Source organism: Tetrao urogallus (assembly GCF_951394365.1).
Source record: "Tetrao urogallus genome assembly, chromosome: 1".
Lineage (NCBI taxonomy): Eukaryota > Metazoa > Chordata > Aves > Galliformes > Phasianidae > Tetrao > Tetrao urogallus.
Genome location: NC_136813.1, coordinates 111,275,020 through 111,292,466, shown reverse-complemented (window position 1 = coordinate 111,292,466; position 17,447 = coordinate 111,275,020).

Sequence of the window (17,447 nt, the reverse complement as noted above, 5' to 3'; positions counted from 1 at the left end):
TGTTACACTTGGGCTTGGGCAAACCCAGATACATTTATAGACTGGGAAAAGAACTCACTGAGAGCAGCCCTGCAGAGTAGGACTTAGGGCTCTAGGGGAATGTGAAGCCAGTAGTGTGTGTGCTTGCACCCTGGAAGGCCAACAGTATCCTGAGCTGCATCAAAAGAAGGGTGGCCACAGAGTGATGGAGGTGACTGTTTCTGTCCTTGTGAGGCCTCATCTGAAATACTGCATTCAGGCCTGGAGGCCCCCAGCACAAGAAAGATATGCAGCTGTTGGAGAGGGTACAGAGGAGAGCCGCAAAGATAATCAGGGGGCTGGAGCACCTCTTCTGTGAAGAAAGGCTGAGAGAGCTGGTTTCACTTGCAGAAAACAAACTTTATACACAATCTGGTAATGAAAAAAACAACGGAAAATAGTTTTAAATGGGGAGATTTCGATTAGATCTTAGGAAAGAAACTTTTACTCAGTGAGGCACTGGCACAGGCTGCCTGAAGAAGCTGATGTCCCATCCCTGGAGGTGCCTAAGGCCAGGTTGGATGGGGTCCTGGACAGCCTGATCTGGTGGGTGGCAGCCCTTCCTATGGCTGTGGTTGGAACTGCGTGATCTTTACAATCCCTTCCAACCCAAACCATTCTATGATTGTATGTAAAGATCCACCTATGATCTGCTCAAGCACTTTCAGAATGCTCTTCCAGGAAGAACAGTGAATTCTAGAATATCAAGAACAACTGGAAACAAGCAAGACAGAGTGATACCCTTTAGCATGTCTTATTTTTGTGCGCTAAGGAAAAATGCTGCTTCGTGCAATGAAGAAAGAGAAGTAGAACTATATCAATCTGTGCTTTGAAACAAACTGATTTGGGAAAGTATCATCTGCATCTCCCTTTTCTGAAGTTAGATATGAAGCTATCCTATCTCATTGGAAAAACAGAAGTGTGATAATACACATGGCTCACTGTATCTACTTAGAACAAATCTTTTCTATTTTTCAGACATTTTAATATGTTTTGCAACTCCTGTGCTAAGTTACAGGCCTCAAGCCTTTTTTGTTGTTGTTGTTGCTGTTGTGGTTTTTAAAACTGGCTTTGTGGTCTTGAGACATTCAACATGAAGATTCTCTAACCTGGTCTTCACAGGCTATGCCTTCTTGTAAATAATATACAGGACAAAAGTTTAATTTTAATAAAATGGCTGACTTTCCTATATATTTTCCTCTGTGGTTTAGTGATTTGTGGTAGCAAGGGTAATTGGAGGATGGTTGGACTAGATGATCTTGTAAGTCCTTTTTAACCTTGTGATTCTATGCTTCTACGATTCTACCTTTTCCTCCTCCCTGTTTCCTTATGTTGAAGCATGTTTTGTCTGGCAGAAAGTAGCAAACGAGTCACTGTCAGCATTCATATGATCAGGTACTAATAAAATACTAGCAATATTCAGGAATGAAAATTCTACAGGTCAGTTAGAGCTACAAAATTTGCACCTGAAACCAAACTTGCTGTAGTGTTTCAGCTCATGGGAACCACAGGAATTACTTTCAGCTCAACTTGATTCACAGTAGGCAAAACTACGTTGCATTTCATTACAATATTTTATATAACTGGTGCTTATTTGTGTATTAGGCAACAGAAGACAAAACCTCTGCTGGCTGCAAGGGCCAGTGGCTATGTGCATAAAAGCCTGTGTAAAGTATTGGAGACAAATCTTTTACCTGGTACTACGCACAGAGTACTGCCTCCCATTTGCTCCTCTCCTCAAGCAAGTTTAAAGACCAAACTGGCAAAATTAATCTCCAGAATTGTAGTGAGACTTTAACAGATGAGAATGGTACCATAGAAAAGCAAACCTCAGTGACAAAGAGCCCCTGCAAAACAAACAAAAAAAACCCAAACAAGTGATGCGTGCCAGGTTGTAATAAAAGGAATAAAATGCCTGCAAAAAGAATTATTTAAGATTTCCAGTTTGCTATGGGGAAAAAAAAAAAAAAGAAGAAGCACTTGCAAATGTCGATATGTTCCATCATTGTTTTCATTTCTGTATGAAATTCTCAGAGGGCCTCTGTCCCAGACACTAAGTTAATTTGCACAAAAACAGTTACACGTTGGATAAAGACTGTAGGTACTTCAGAAGAGAGAGAGACAGTGTATTTGTGTACAAAACACCTGTTGCTGTAGGGCTCTGATTCTATCTCTGTATCTCTGGGCTCTCTGTATTTCTGACAGAAATAATGCTAACAATAGTAATAATAGTTGAAAGCACATGCTGTTAGCTAAACTGGAGGCATCCATGTGTAAAACTACAGTACAGTCAGGAAACCACAGAACCAAAATATTAATGTTGGAATGCTGGAGATGAAAGGACAAAGAACACAGGATGAGCACAAAGTCTGTGTTAGGAAACACTGCTCTGAACATGCAGACTTTGCAACAGGAAATAAAATCTCCTTCAAAACTTGGTTATTTTAGCAAAGCAACAGAGCAGACTGGCACGATTTTGCCCCAGGAAGAGTCCAAGGTGCCACCTCAGATTTCTCTTGCTCTTTTTCTGATAATGGTTTAATATGCACATGACTGGACTGATGATTTCTCTGTGGTTATGAGGTGAAGCATAGCCTGCAATGCTTGCTAGTACGATAACTATAATATCACTTCCAACACAGTATTTCTTGGTGGTAATGTATGAGAAGGGACGGAAAAAGTTCAGCTGGGTTTTCAGAAAGAGCAGCACTTGCCTGTTTTATTTGTTCATCTGGACAAACAAACAAGATGGCACTGCACATATTTAATTCATTCGGCCTCATTAGAAAGATGATGCTTTCTTCAGAGATGGTGAAGTCTTTCAACATTTACTCTTATGATCTAAGTTCTGTTCAGAAAGGCAGGTGCTCTGATACCCCTCTTGCAGAGTTAAATTGCAGGTTTTAAATAAACTGGGAGGTCTACATTACAAGCTCTCGGTCTTCAGTAGAGCTTTGGTACTCACCAAGAGCTGCAGCAGAACTTGGAAACCTTGCAGATTATACAGCTGCAAACCAAAGGGCTCATTCAGTAACACACTTGATAGACCCTGTGGTCTCCAAACGTGCATTCAAGGATATTCAAACACTTTGGGATTACTGGGCTTGTACGAAGTTAAGCTAAGCCATGCCCTTGGCTCTAAGGTAAAACTAGTCTCACCATCACCATCTCTGCTTTTCATTTCCATGGAGCTTTGCCAATGGAAATTCAGCTCAAGTTGAGCACCACCAGACATGCTGTCACTGCTGTTGCTGGGCTGGACCATGACAGTTAACCTTTCTGGGCCACTATGTGATACAGAATGTGTGCTGGTACAGTAAAAATCCTTGCTGCTGGACTCTCAACTAAGTGTCAAGTCAGCTGTTGGAGATGATGATGGAGCAGTCCCAGGGACACACATCTCTCTAAATCTGCAAAATGAGCCTTGATGTCTGCAGCTGCATTAGCACAGATGTTGCCATCCACTTCTGACATATCATCATACTGACATACTAAAACCTTTCCAGAGCAAAATCAGATTTTTTTTGAGATTAACTCTTTTTCAGATTCAATGCAAGTAGAAGATGTTTTTACTTTTCATTATGATAGACACAGAAACTTAGTGTATGAAATCATGTTCATTTCTCAGATAAACATTTCAGTTTATCTTTTGGCTTATTTCATAGCTGACCACTTCTAAAACTGTTAGGACATACACAAACACAAAAGGATTAAGGAAGCTCACTGGGATTTTAATGTGTATATATAGACATTGCCTTGCAGGGGAAAAACATTCTTGATTTGCAGTGGTGTTTTCAATGCTGCTACAGTCCCACTAGTGTTGCATTATTGAGCAAACTGGCAGCAAAAATTATTTCGATATCTATCGAGCAACAGATTTAAGGAAATTGAGCTATTCCACTGAGACTTTGTCAGAAAGTCAGATGAGAGATCCCAGTGTCTTTGCTAGGAAAGAAATAACAAAAATAATCTTCATGTACTTAGAAGGGAAACCAGGGGCCCATGCTTTACAGTCAGCTCACTACAGAGTTGTAGAGGCAATGCACTTTCAGTAAAGGAATGAACCAGTTTCCAGACAAGTTCTCCTTCCTCAGAGGCTGGAGATTGACAATACATCTATATTAACAGTGCTGGGAACTGCAAGTGTGAAGTGAAATGAAATATTTATGATGTTATTGCAAGTGCTACATACGTATAAACTGCAAGTTCCTGTGCCTTTCACTGGAGAGCCTGTTCTCTACTCCACACAGTGCAGGCTTATAAAGTCTACAAGCTTCAAGGGCTATGTTTTAAACTCCAGAAAATAATCTTTCTGTCCTGAAGATGGATAAAAGCATTTGCAAGATAATGTCAATTTTCCTGTTACAAAATTAATGCTTGCTTGACAGTTTAAAGATGAAGGTCTTATCTGGAAAACAAAGCTTTGGCGGACATGACTTCTACAGTGCACCTCCCGAAGGCAGTGAGGAGAGCTGCCCACTCCTCCACTGCCTTATCATATTTCTTTTTCCTGAGTGTGTGGTGCCCCTAACACACCACTGGTTCTTCTGGAAATGGGACTCAAATGCTGCTTTCAGACACAGGTTTCAATATGAGTGCCCAACTCCCACCTATTTATCTCAACTGATCGCAGAGAAAGTGTAATGGACAAAATCTCAAATTCATTTCCCAGTACTAGTACCTATTTCAGAGCACTGAAAATCTGGGAATTACCAGGTTGGGAAATCGTTCTTTCTCCCCTGGCTCACAATGCAGCAGCCCCTTGACAGTACCCAGACAGTAAGAGAAAGGTCAGAGCTCTGTAGCAAGAGCTGAGGCCTCAGCAAACCCTTAGGCCCAAGGTATTTGGAAAAGCTGCCCAGTACATGTAATTCTGCAAGCTGAAAATCAACATGGGCATTTGGGAACTACTGTAGGAGATCCTGTGGCAAGAATCTGCCTCATTTTTATTTTGTAATGTACAGAGCATATTTATGCATCTATAGACATATTTCCCCGACTATGAACACAAACTCTTCAGAACCTTTTGTTAAGTACTCTGTGTGATTTTCATAGAGAATGGAGGATAGTAGTTACAGTGCCTTCAGAGCTCATGAGCTAAACACTGGCAAAATGCATAAAAGCATTTCTCATCTATCAAAGAAAATAAACTGAATTTCCTCAGCACCTCACTTCCAGCCTCCACACCATAGTGATCACAACTTTTGAATGTATAGCATAAGAGAAAATAAGTAAATCTGCTGGGCATGTCAGTGTGACTTTGCACTCTCACAGGTAAACTGACTGGGAGATGGGAGGAATTTTTTTCCAAGTCAGGCTCATACAGCACTGAAGACATTTTCTTTCCTGATCAGGCATGCTTATTTGCCAGAGCTGATTACAGTCACCAGCATCTGCTGCAAGAACATTCAGCAACAGTCTTCCCATTTTTGAAGTGTAGCTAAGTACAGTTAAACTTTCCAAACGCACCAATGCTTGCAGCATAATTAATCTCAGTTTGAAGAGCCACCTTTTACACAGGCAGGGAGTGATAGGACAAGAGGGAGCAGTTTAAAACTACAATATGGAAGTTTTGTACTAGCTGTAAAAAAGAAATTCTTTACTGTGAGGATGGTGAAGCAATGGAGCAGGTTGCCCAGAAAAGCTGTGAATGCCTCATCCCTCTAAGTGTTCAGGACCAGTCTGGATAAGGTCTTGGGCAACCTGGCCTAGTGGAAGGTAAACAGAGGGCTGGAAATGGATGATCCTTAAAGTCCCTTCCAACCCAAACTATTCTGTCAGTCTGTAACGTGTATGGGCAATCCAACACAATAGGCTTCATTGTAATGGAGGAAAGACGAAGTGGTTTTATGGACTCAACAATGCTGGGTAATAAGCAGAAACTCTATTACAGTGCCTAGCATTGATCTGTATAGACCAAACGGGAAAGTTCACTTGTGCTTACTGACATCAAAAGACTTACTAGGAGAGGGCTACTGCAGAAACCTGAGCATCTGTAAGCAACTGTAAGGTCTAAGGAAAATCATCCTAAAATCTGACCTCTGCCAATGAGGACTCTTATTTCCCAATGTGACAAAGGATTCATTTTAGTCATAAGCTTCATCAGATTCCGTGCAGCAAGTGAAAATAGGTCACAGCTTAGAGGAAAAGCTGTCAGTAAATAACCAAAGTGTTTTTAAGTCAAAAGAACACTGTGAGTTGCTTTTCCCTCTTCTCTCCCACCCAGTCTTGTTTGTCATGATTTGGACTCAGAGATCACCTCCCCAGAAAGATCTGAAGAAACCTTTCATCATGATCTCTTCTCAAATTGCTTTTAATTCCTCAGCATAATGCCTATGTGGTTGCTTTTTTTTTTTCTTCCTCCATTTCTTGCTAAATAAAAAGAATTTTAAAACCAGAGGGCTGCCTGCCTGCTTAATTTTTACATAACTGAGAGGTTGAGTTTTATTTGATGTGATCTCCAAGTGAAGTGTAGAGGGAAAACAGGATACTGTATCTGGCATCAAATATGTGGCAATCACGCAAAGTAAACTCTTGATATGTCTGTAATCTCTTTGTTGGCTTATCCCTGATTCAATTTAAGGCTCTGGAAAAAGCCACCAAACCTCTTCATATGAAGTGTGAGATGGAATTTATTAGTCACAGCAATTTGCTTGTCATGGGACTCTGGCAGTAAGAGAGGGTAGTGTAAGGAAAGGAACAAACCTAGAGGTGCAATTCCTTTGTCTCTTAGTCCTGCCTGTCAAAGAGAAGAGTTCCAGGTAGTTTAACACACAGAAGCTAGGCATAGTAAGGTACATCTAGGGGAAAGTTTGACTTTAAAACTTCTGTCTTCTGATTTCCTCAGCCCTTAGGATGCGAACAAATCCATATGCTTTAAAAACATAAAAACAGAAGGATGGAAAGGGAGGTTGCAGACTGCTACAAGGATATAATTTTGTAAGAGTACACAGCGGAATTATGCTCATCTTTCCACTAGATATCATTTTTCTTGCATCTCTTTCACATTCTTTTTTTCAGTTCAGCTCAGATGACATTATTCACTGAGAAAAATGGACTCATCTTATTCACTTTTAAAAATCACATTGTCCACCCTATTCCTACCTCATTCTGAGGGATGAAAAAACCTTTTCACAGGCAGTGTAGTATGTATTCCACATTCTTACACACTCCATTCTCCTTTGCTAGAGAGGATATGAAAGACTTTCTAGGAAAGGTGTGTTAGGCAAATAAGAGAACTACCAAGGAGTGGAGAGCTTAAAAGAAGGAGCCAGAGGGAGCAGGAATTCTCTCCTCAGATAAATACCCCAAGCTTCACCTAACTCATGTGAAGTACCCATGCAGCCTGGTGCAGAGCAGCTTGGAGACTGTGCACTGCTTCATGCCTACCGTGATGGTACAAGATGGGAAAAGCAAATGGCGCCCTGGCTGTGCAGTGGCTCTCTGTTCCCTCAGGACTGTTCTGTTGGTCTGTCTCGGGACAGAGCAGGAAAGTCACTAGAGGAATTTGTGAGGCAGGACAGCAAAAAATCAAATGGGAGCGGTTGGGGGGAAGCAAAGGAAAGGAATTTAGTGGGATTTAGACTAGATACTAGGAAGAGATTTTAGCCCTCACTTTACTGTGTGGGTGGTGAGACACTGGAATAGATTGTCCAATGAGGTTGTGAACGTCCCCTCCCTGGAAGCATTCAAGGCCAGGCTGGATGGGGCTCTGAGCAACCTGGTCTAGAGAGAGGTGTCCTTGCCTATAGCAGGGAGTTGAAACAAGATGATTTTAAAGGTCTCTTCCAAACTAAACCATTCTATGAATTCCACAGTGGAGAAAAAGAGGTTGCAAGGGAGTGGAAAACATATCCAACAGACACAGATTAGGTACCCTCCTCTCACACCTTCACAGTACCCCAAGGGACCCATCGCTCTTACCACCAGTGCTATGTGGAATCCAAGCTGCCTCACAGCGGCCTCCTCAGGAGCTGGGCTGTGCCCTAGGCCTCCCCCCACTCAGCCGCTTCCTGTGCCCACTACCCTCAGCTGCAGGGCTCTGGAATGTTCTGCGATCAGCTGCCAGAGGCCAGTTGCTAACAGCCAACTGCCAATCACCAATTGTCAGCTCCTCACCTTCCCTTCCCAGTTTGCAAAACCTCCCCTCCCCCCCAGGCCGTACAGGGCAAGAGGCAGTCTTCCAGCAGAAGCCACCTTGCAAGACTTCAGCATCTGATGCAGCCCCACAGGAATCACCCACACATCCTAAGCAGTGGGCTGCAATGATATGTGAACAGAGTAATTGCCCTTTGTATGAGCCAGGAGGGTTAAGACAGGGTTTAACACAATGAGAAGGAGTGGTTTTGCACAGAAACTCAGGAGTGATTGAAAACAGCCCTATTTTCTTCTGTTTCAGGCAGTCCAGCTCAGCACAGTGTGCTGCCAGCTGCAGTGTTTGGGATACTGCTAACAACACTGCCTTAATGTAGTGACAAAAATAACCGAGAACTGAGTCACGTTTTCCTTTTCTTTTAACAGTTTTTCATCATAAATAAAATCAGGGTATTTCAGGGCATCCTTTTCAGGGCACATCTGGGTAAAGAGAAAAGCGCCTCACGCCCACCCGTACACCCATCAATAGGAGGCCATTTTGTGGGGTGGAGTGGACTGGACTGGACTCATGTCCTTGCCTGGAGTCTCCTTCTCTGGGACATACAACTCAGTGCAACAGCAGCCATCCATCTCACTACATGTCAACGCATTTTGAGATGAAGAAAAGGCTTTCATAGAGATTTTCTTTTTCGTAGTTTGAAGTTATTTACTGAAAAAGCAAACTCTTGTAAAGTTTCATCTTGTAAAGTTTTCTAGACCACCTTTTTACTTTCCTCCTTTTTTTCTTCTTTTCTTTCCTTTAAGGACGCTCAATTGTTTTTTCAAACCAACATTCACTTATTGGAAAATCAAAGGGAGAAACTGTGAGAAATTTCAAATTAAATGGAAAAAATATTTTTGGCAACTTTTAAAGAAAGCAATTCCAAACACTGACCGCTCTTTAAAGTGAAATCCTTCAGCTACTCTCCCTCGTTCTTTTTGTGAGTTATGAGACAAGTTGAAGAAATGGATGGATGGAGGATTATTCTTGATGGTACCTAGAACGTCTCTGTAAATTCTTAGTATCACCGAATCATACAATCGTTATGTTTGGACCTCCACTTCTGCTTTTTCTTCCTTCTCCTCAGTTAAAAGCGTGTCAAAGTGGGTCTCAAGGCAAATTCATGATCCTGCTGAAAAAATGGCCACAGACTGTGCAGGACTAGTGCATAACCAACAGTTCTCTTACACTGTACTTAGCAAGACAGTCAGGGCAAGCCAATGCAGACTGCAGATAGTTAGGAAAGATACAATATGTGATGAAGATGCTAGTTCTCCCAAATTCCAAAATGAATCATAAAGACATACGTAATCTCACTTTTCAATCTGGGGGAGACCCTTGAATATCCCTATTATGAGGGGCACATAAATTTTGAGGTACTTAAGTATTAGAGAGGAATCACTGTGGCACTGGCTATTCTTTGCAGTTCTCTTGGAGGCGCAGCAAGATCCAGCCCCAGTATCCCCATCTTCCTAAGTAACCATAGGATTACTCCACTACCTCAGTAAATTCTATCTTCCTTAGTGACTCAAAAGGCAGTAAATACATATTATGGTGTTCTGATACAGGCTCACTCCAGACATCTTTGATTAAAAAGAAAACTGCTTTTTTTCTTGTATTACTTCCCCTACCCTACAGTTGTCTCAGAATGTTTTTGTTCTTCCCGACAGAAGAAAACCCCTGATCCACCTGTTAATGTCATCTCTCTTTCAGTCAGCTGCTTTACATGTTTGTTCATAGAAGGCTGAAAAATGGGCCAGTGCAACAGTCCTAAGCAAGAGAAAAGCTACCAGTACTTCTAGTTCACACATCACACATATTTCAGAGTGGGACTGATTAGGACTGCTGTTAGTAACAGGGAACTGTGTCAGAGGTGCTGTATCCTATAAATTAGTTTAAGCTGAGGTAATGCATGTGCCAACATACACACAACAACATGTTTACTGGCTCATCAGATCTGGTAAGCAAATGTCTGGGAGAAACAAGACCTGCAACATTTCCAAGTATTGATTTTAAGAGTTTCGTAACCCTTACAAAATGTCCAAACTTATATGCAGTTTCTTGAAATACTAAAAAACATTGCATTTTCTTCACACAGGAAAAAAACTGAGAAAATAAAATTGGCATCTAGACTCAGTCTGGCTGGACAGCAAGAACAGCCTTGTTCTAAAAGTGTGGCATTTATCAGTGGAATCTCCTAAATTTTAATTCACCCCATTTGCAACCTGTGTAGCACTCTTTAAAGTAATTTAATTCTAGTCCAGACAGCACATTTTGTATGCTGCTGAGCAGATTAGTCACACAAGTGTATTTCTTTCTGTGGGACTACTCATGTGAGTAACTTCTGGGAGGTTGAGAGGCAAAGCTGAGCCTCTGTATGGAGTCTCATAGAAGAAGAAAAATCTACCACAAATGTTAATTAGTTGGACCTCCGTGGAGAAAGTATTTATGGTAAAGCTAGAAGAAATAGTAAGATAGGAAAATCTATAAAAAAGAACAATAGCTTCCTAAGTAACAGAGGCCTTATTAACTGCTTTAAATATTATTAAACTGGACTGTGGAATTGCAGATGTGGGGAATCAAATAGAACCACCTTGTTGAGGACACATAGAAAATGAGTCAGTACTGCTCTTCTGTTTGTAGTACCCATCATCTTTCAGCAGGTGATTATAACACCTGAGAGAAGAATACAATTGCTATGCAGCAAATCCTGATAAATGAATCCAACCACAAATCACTCAGAATTGTCATTTCTCTTTTGAACCAAAACCAGAGTGTTGTTCTATAGCCTTTGGGAACTTAAACTGGAACTGGACCCTCTTCAAACTTACTTTAGTTAATTATAAAGGAGAACTAACATTTTCTCTCTCTGAAGCTCCATTTCCACCCGAACTTTTCCAGCACCGTGCTATAAGTCAGTTCCAATTTACCAGGCTGGTTAACAAACAGTTAGTGTCCTGTACTGAAACTGAGCAGGAACAATTTCAGTTCCAGATAAAACTGAACTGAACTCCTGATATGACACATCCTTGTTTATGCTGGGATTACCTAATCATGTGGATTTGCTTAAGTAAATCCAATCTGAAACAATCATTCTTTAGAAAACTGAGGTTTCTGTACCACTTCAACTTCCTGTTACTGTCTGTGTCTTTACTACTTGCGTTTCTCCCACATGATCCCAAAATACTAGTTAAGCCTCTTGATTCCAGGGAGACACCGGTTTCTTCTTCCATAAGAAAATCAAGATGCTGTACAGAACACTGAAAATGGGGTTGGAAGAAGGATGTGGGAATCCTGGTGGCGACTCATTTCCCTTGTCCTACAGTTCACTAAGCTGGTGGTGCTTTAGCTATTTGCAAAAGACTTCCTTTGCTCTATAAAACGTACAACAGACAGATTAGGAATAATGCAGCCCTCAAGAGAACTGACTCTAAAATCACATGTTCCTGAGCCAGGCAACAGCCATATTTCGTGCCAACGACCATCTCCAAGTAAGATTTAATACTTTCTTCTTCTTTCTTTTCTTTCTTTCCCATAATAGAAATATTATGGATTTTGAATTGGAGTTGTCCAAATCTGAGTTGAGCCACAAAAATGTATTTAAACAGCAAAGTGTATAACTGAAATACTGCACAGATCACTATCCCAGTGGTGGTTATATCTTGCGTGACATGACATTATGTGCTATTATCAGGTTTTGATTATGACATTTGGATGACTCATAACCATAAGTTTGCTTTCTAATCTTCCTAGCCTCATATAGAGAATGGGGGGGAAAAGCATGTGAAGGTGAACTCAGTGACTGCATACATTGCCCTGCACTGTGGAGAATAAAGCTCTCAGCTTGCTTGGAATTTACTAAAGTTACCAAATACTAGAGTATATGTGCCATAATTTATTCATTCTTTCCATACCAGAGAGGCCTCCCTCTGAGCAGAGCTTATTCCATTTTCCATCTGGAAATATTCCCCTTTGAGAAGCTAGTGACCTGACAGAGTGGTTATTCTCACTCTGGGGGAAAGAAATGAAAACCTACATGAATCCCAAGGACTTAGCACCACTGATGTGTGATATTATCCAGAATCAAAGAGATTATTTACTATTTACGCTAAAGCCTTTAGCATTGCTGAGGCAGAAAATTATGGTTTACCCCCACTAGCATATTCCTGCACTCATACTGTTGAGAGCTTTGAGAAAGTGCCTTAGACTTAATAAAGTTGAGGTCTGCAGATTTTACAAGCACATGTATGCTGGCAGCCCATGTTCAGGCCTTTTTTCCAGCAGAGTATGTTTGCACCATCCGGACACCAAAACTGGCTCAGAAAAATTGAGCTGTCTTAGTGTGGAAATCCACCTGGGATAATTGACCTCACTGAGAAGATGAAACTCCCTCACAGACAGGACTGAGTTTAGCTAACAGCCAGCTCGAGTCTCTCTCCAACATACTACACTTAAGGTATGCTGCTTTATCCAGTCCAAACACAGATGGGGCCTGAGAGAGCTAATGTGCTGTAAATACTAAGTCACAGAAAGTTCACACAGGCATCCAGCATATTCAGATACACAGCATGAAATTAACAAGTTACAAGAGACTGAAACATATAACTTGAAAAGCAGCTGCTGGGCAGCCTGTGCACAGGGCTGTCCTTAACACTCAGGAGTGTTAGGCCTGCTTGGAATTTGCAGAGGAAAACTGAAGTTAAAGAGGGCAACAATCGCATGTTTTGTGCAGCACTTGGCTGCATTGCCAATGAAAGGAAAAGCAGACTTGGGCTCATAAGCACTTTACTGATCCTTTGCTTTGTTTTCCCTTACCTCACCCTAACACCTTTCAAATTACCTTATTAACATAAGCAACTTGTTAAATTACCCAGACGTTTCATATTTGCAGCAGTTTTAGGGAGGAGTGATAGTCACACAATGGCATCTGCAGCTGATTGTCATTTATTTATCCAACAGTGTTTTCAAATCTCTTGCCCAAAATCAGAACAGCAATCCTCACAGGGAATGCAGTGCCAAGAGCACGCATACATGCGAGGCTGTCTGAAATTTTAATTGCACAAAGGTCAGGAAGTTCAGGCTGAAGGTTCCCACAGCAGCTCGAGCCCCTTTCCTCTGCATGTCACATTGGACAATGGGGTCTTTCACTACATAATCTCACAGAATGGGCAATTCAGCACGCTGCTCGACACATAGAACCATCTCCTATGCTGCAGAGGACTTCCACTCCTCTTCTGTCATCTCAGAGGAACTCCTCTACCTCTTTCCATCCCTAGGAGTGTAATCATGCTCTGGAAACCCCTACACAATCAGTTAAAAGGAAGCTTATGTATCTAAGTAAGTACACAAATTCAACAAGGTGTCAAGCACATATATATCTCGTAGAACACTGCTGGACTCATTGATTAGTGTACAAGCTTCCATTTAGGCACATGTTTAAACAGTGCCTAGGTGAGTCTCAGAATCCTGAATGTGGAGGAGGAGACTGATTCCAAGTTCTTCTAATTCTTGCTGTGATATACAGAAGCCAAAAAACATTAGTGGTAACAAAAAGCTAAACTGTTTTAAGATGAAGTTGAGTTCATGAGGAGCGTTACGAAAACTAGGGGGATAATGACAGCAAGAGAGTAGACTTAGAGAGTCTTCAAATATTACCCAGCCCCATGGTCCTCATTTCCTCTACACTGATTGTTATATGCACTGCTGACTTGCTTCTGTATCAGCAGCTGAGGTGAACTGCTACCTCACAGCTATTCTGGACCAGTTGCAAAATCTCCGTAGATTTGAAAAGCTCTCAGAAAAGATTTGTGTCATTTTCTGTGGGCAAATAACCAAAGCCAGACTCTGCCCCTACTGACAGCTTCAGTAAGTCTGACTCCTTCACCTGGAATTTATGGAATGCACAAGATGCTTATATGAAGGCCTGAATGTGTAAAAGATTCTTAGTTTTTCCATATGTTTTACGTATACGCTCATCTGGGGAAGAAGAGAATTAAGGGATTGTTCTCTGTACCAGTTTAAATTCTCCTGAAAGAACAGAACATTAAAAACAAAAGAACCCACGCTCAAACAAACAAAACAGAGAACAGATTCTTCTTAAGTCCCGTCAAATTATGATTATGTACAAAAATAAAATTTGACATGTCTTCTTATTAATGTTTTACAGAGCCTGCAAGCTGCAAATCAGCCATCATATTGTGCTGAATTCTCCAAACAGACAAGGAATGAGATAGTTCCAGTTAGCAGCACTAACATTATTTTGACAAGACAAGGGCCAGAAATTTTATAGATGGGAAAATGAAGTGTGAAGAGGGCAAGTGGTTTCTTTCAGGTCACACAAAAAGCCTGTGGCTGAGCAGGACCTGAAACACAATTTTCCCTCGACTGTGCCTACATTCAAGTAACTGCCTTAGCCAGTCTAAATACCTGCCCCTCCATGCTGCATACAGGTCAGATTACTCCCCACATTTTTCAGGACAGAGCAAAATGGGTCTATGCTAGAGGAAGCCCAGGCACTACTGAGAATAGTTCATTCTATGTTCTGCTCCAGACAGCTGGCATAGAAATGTAGATAACTGTAGATAAATGTAGATAAATGTAGAAACTGTAGATATAAACCATACCAAACCTGAGTTCAGCTTTACAGTACCTACTTCAGCGTGCTTTGCACTCTCAAGCATTCTGACAAATCCTCACACTATGTGCACAGCAAGTAATTTATGGCACTGAATTCATCTGATAAAAACATCATCTCAGTGAGCTGCAACACACTGTTGTTGCAGGCATTTTAAATAAATAAATAAAAATTATTTTATTTATTTAATTTATTAATAAATAATAAATTAAATAAAGCAAAAGGAAGATAATTTGAAATATTGATTGTATCTAAGACTAGACAGCTGCCATGTAATTCTGGAAGAGGTGAGAAGGGATTCGGTATAAACGCTGTCAGACTGTTCTTCAGCAGATTCGTCTTGAGTATGGCTGTAAGCAACACTATACAACCTGGACTGGGAAAGGTTGACATTTGACAGTGTAGATGTATTTATATGACCAAGTAGAAGACTGTGAAAAAGCAAAAGAAAAGCTGAGCATTTATTCTCATTAAATTGATTAGGGTTGCATGTTAAAAAATGAGCTAAGAGGTAAGCTACCTCAACCTAATCTGAGTAAGCCACCAGCTTTAATCAAAACAAGTGTCCACTGATGCCAACTATGACCTACATGGTTTGGATCCAAGATGCTTCTGCATAAAATGGAAATAACTTGTGCTGAGTGAAAAGCAGAGTTAGTCTCCTAGTGCTAATTCTACAACACACTATAGCTCAAGCACTAAAGCAGGATTAATTTATAATACCCACTGATAAAAAAAAAAGACCAGACCTTACATCACACAAAGCAAATGACTGGATACCAGCCAGATGTTTGAGCAAATGTCTACTTCCTCCACTAACTGTGCTGCCTCTAATTCTCTGGGAAACTTTCTCTAATGGCATTGGTGTGGCAAAACTTACTTAGTTTGTTCATTCTTCCCAACTTAGTCACTTACACCACATTCCTATGAACTCTGATGCACATTCCCTACCAGAAGTCCTTGCAAAATTTGTAGTGTTTGCGTGCTGCTTTATGAAGAACTTGTAAGCAGATCTCAGGAAGATTTGAAATTTATGGCTTTCATATAACAGTGTGCTTCTGCCCAAAACAGCACGTGGATAACCCTAGCAGAGAAGCTTCATGAGAACTCATGACTGGAAATTATTGTTGGGGCAAATTCAGATAAATGTAATATGACAAAAATGAATATGAGGTAGATCAACCATTTGAATAAGGTAACTAGATATGTAACTGGCTCTCCCATAATTGAGAACTTTGAGTCAGGATTGAGTCAGTCTTTCTTGAATGTAAGTGCTAGATGAATTGAAGAATCTAGAGATTCTTGTGAAATCTTGGGTTACATGGAATGGAAGACAAGTAATTAGCAAAGTTGTTTTTTTTTTTTTTTTCCTCAGCATAACATCTATTTACTTAACTACCAGCTATACAGAATCTTAAGAGATTCTGTCTACAGGGGTCTACATGAATATAGATATTCCCACTTAAATGCCGTATATAACACTGAGACAGCTAATTATGAAACATTCTGTGTGCAGGGAACTGGGAAAAAATTGATCAAAACCTTCCTTCTGGCTACAGTGCAGTGATTCATTTTTACCTGTTTAATGACATTTTATTATTGTTATTTATTTATATCTCACTTAGTAGTGAGCTATTTCTTGCCAACAGGTCATTTGGACAGTCCAGGAAAACCATAATATGTGATTAGAACTCACTGTAATAGAGAACAGCTTTCTTCCCAGGAGAAGAGAGAGAAAAAGAGAAATTCAGCAAGTGCTGGTGCAACTGCCTGTAGTTTGAATTACTAATGTATGATGTAATGTACCTTGGCTCTTCTTTCCAGCCTGAGCACAGTTCAGACTGCTGTTTCAGGCAGCAAACAGACAGACCCGGCACCACACAAACATAAGCAAGCTCATACCCAGGGAAAAGTTGTGGCTGAGGTCAGGGCAATGTTACAGACTCCCCTACAGTGTCTCCTTGTTAATCCCTATTTATCAGTGTTGTTGATCAACACTGTGGAACAGTATTCAGGTCTAGACTGTAATTCGGATAAGGTTTGACTCCACACACTTCTTCCTGACTTTCCTCTCTAAAGCAACTTCAAAATATTAGACGTATGCCAAAGGCCAAAATTTCAGCTGAAAAATCTGACAAGCACTTTGTAAAGCAGGGGCCTGTATCATGTTGGCCTTGAGCCTTCTGTAAGAGATCCCATGTTAATACACTTGAATCTTTCAGAGGCCTATGTCTAAATTCAGAAGAATTCAGGAGGTGTACACATAAGGCCAAGAATTCACACCTAAACAGCTAAGTAGGATCAGTAAGTGCATTCCTCTTCAATTTTGTTTAGCACCGGTCTAACAGCTTTTCATATGCTTTCTCTCTGTTATGAAAGTTGTACAGGAGCAGTGTAAATCTGTACAAATGCTACTTTTAAAATTAGTTCTAGGGTTCAGTTGTCTACAGGTCACACACAGTCTGCCCTGCAGCTGGAGCTGGTAGCGCTTGCTATTATGCAGCTGCATGCTGGAACTAGAAGGAGCACTAAACAACGAAAGACTAAAGAGTAGCCGACTTCTGTTTATCATGTAGTTGAACTATTGACTTACAGGTGAGAGGCTCCTTATATTAGCCCTCATCCCTCTCATTACTCTTCCCTTTTGATAAAATGCTCTAG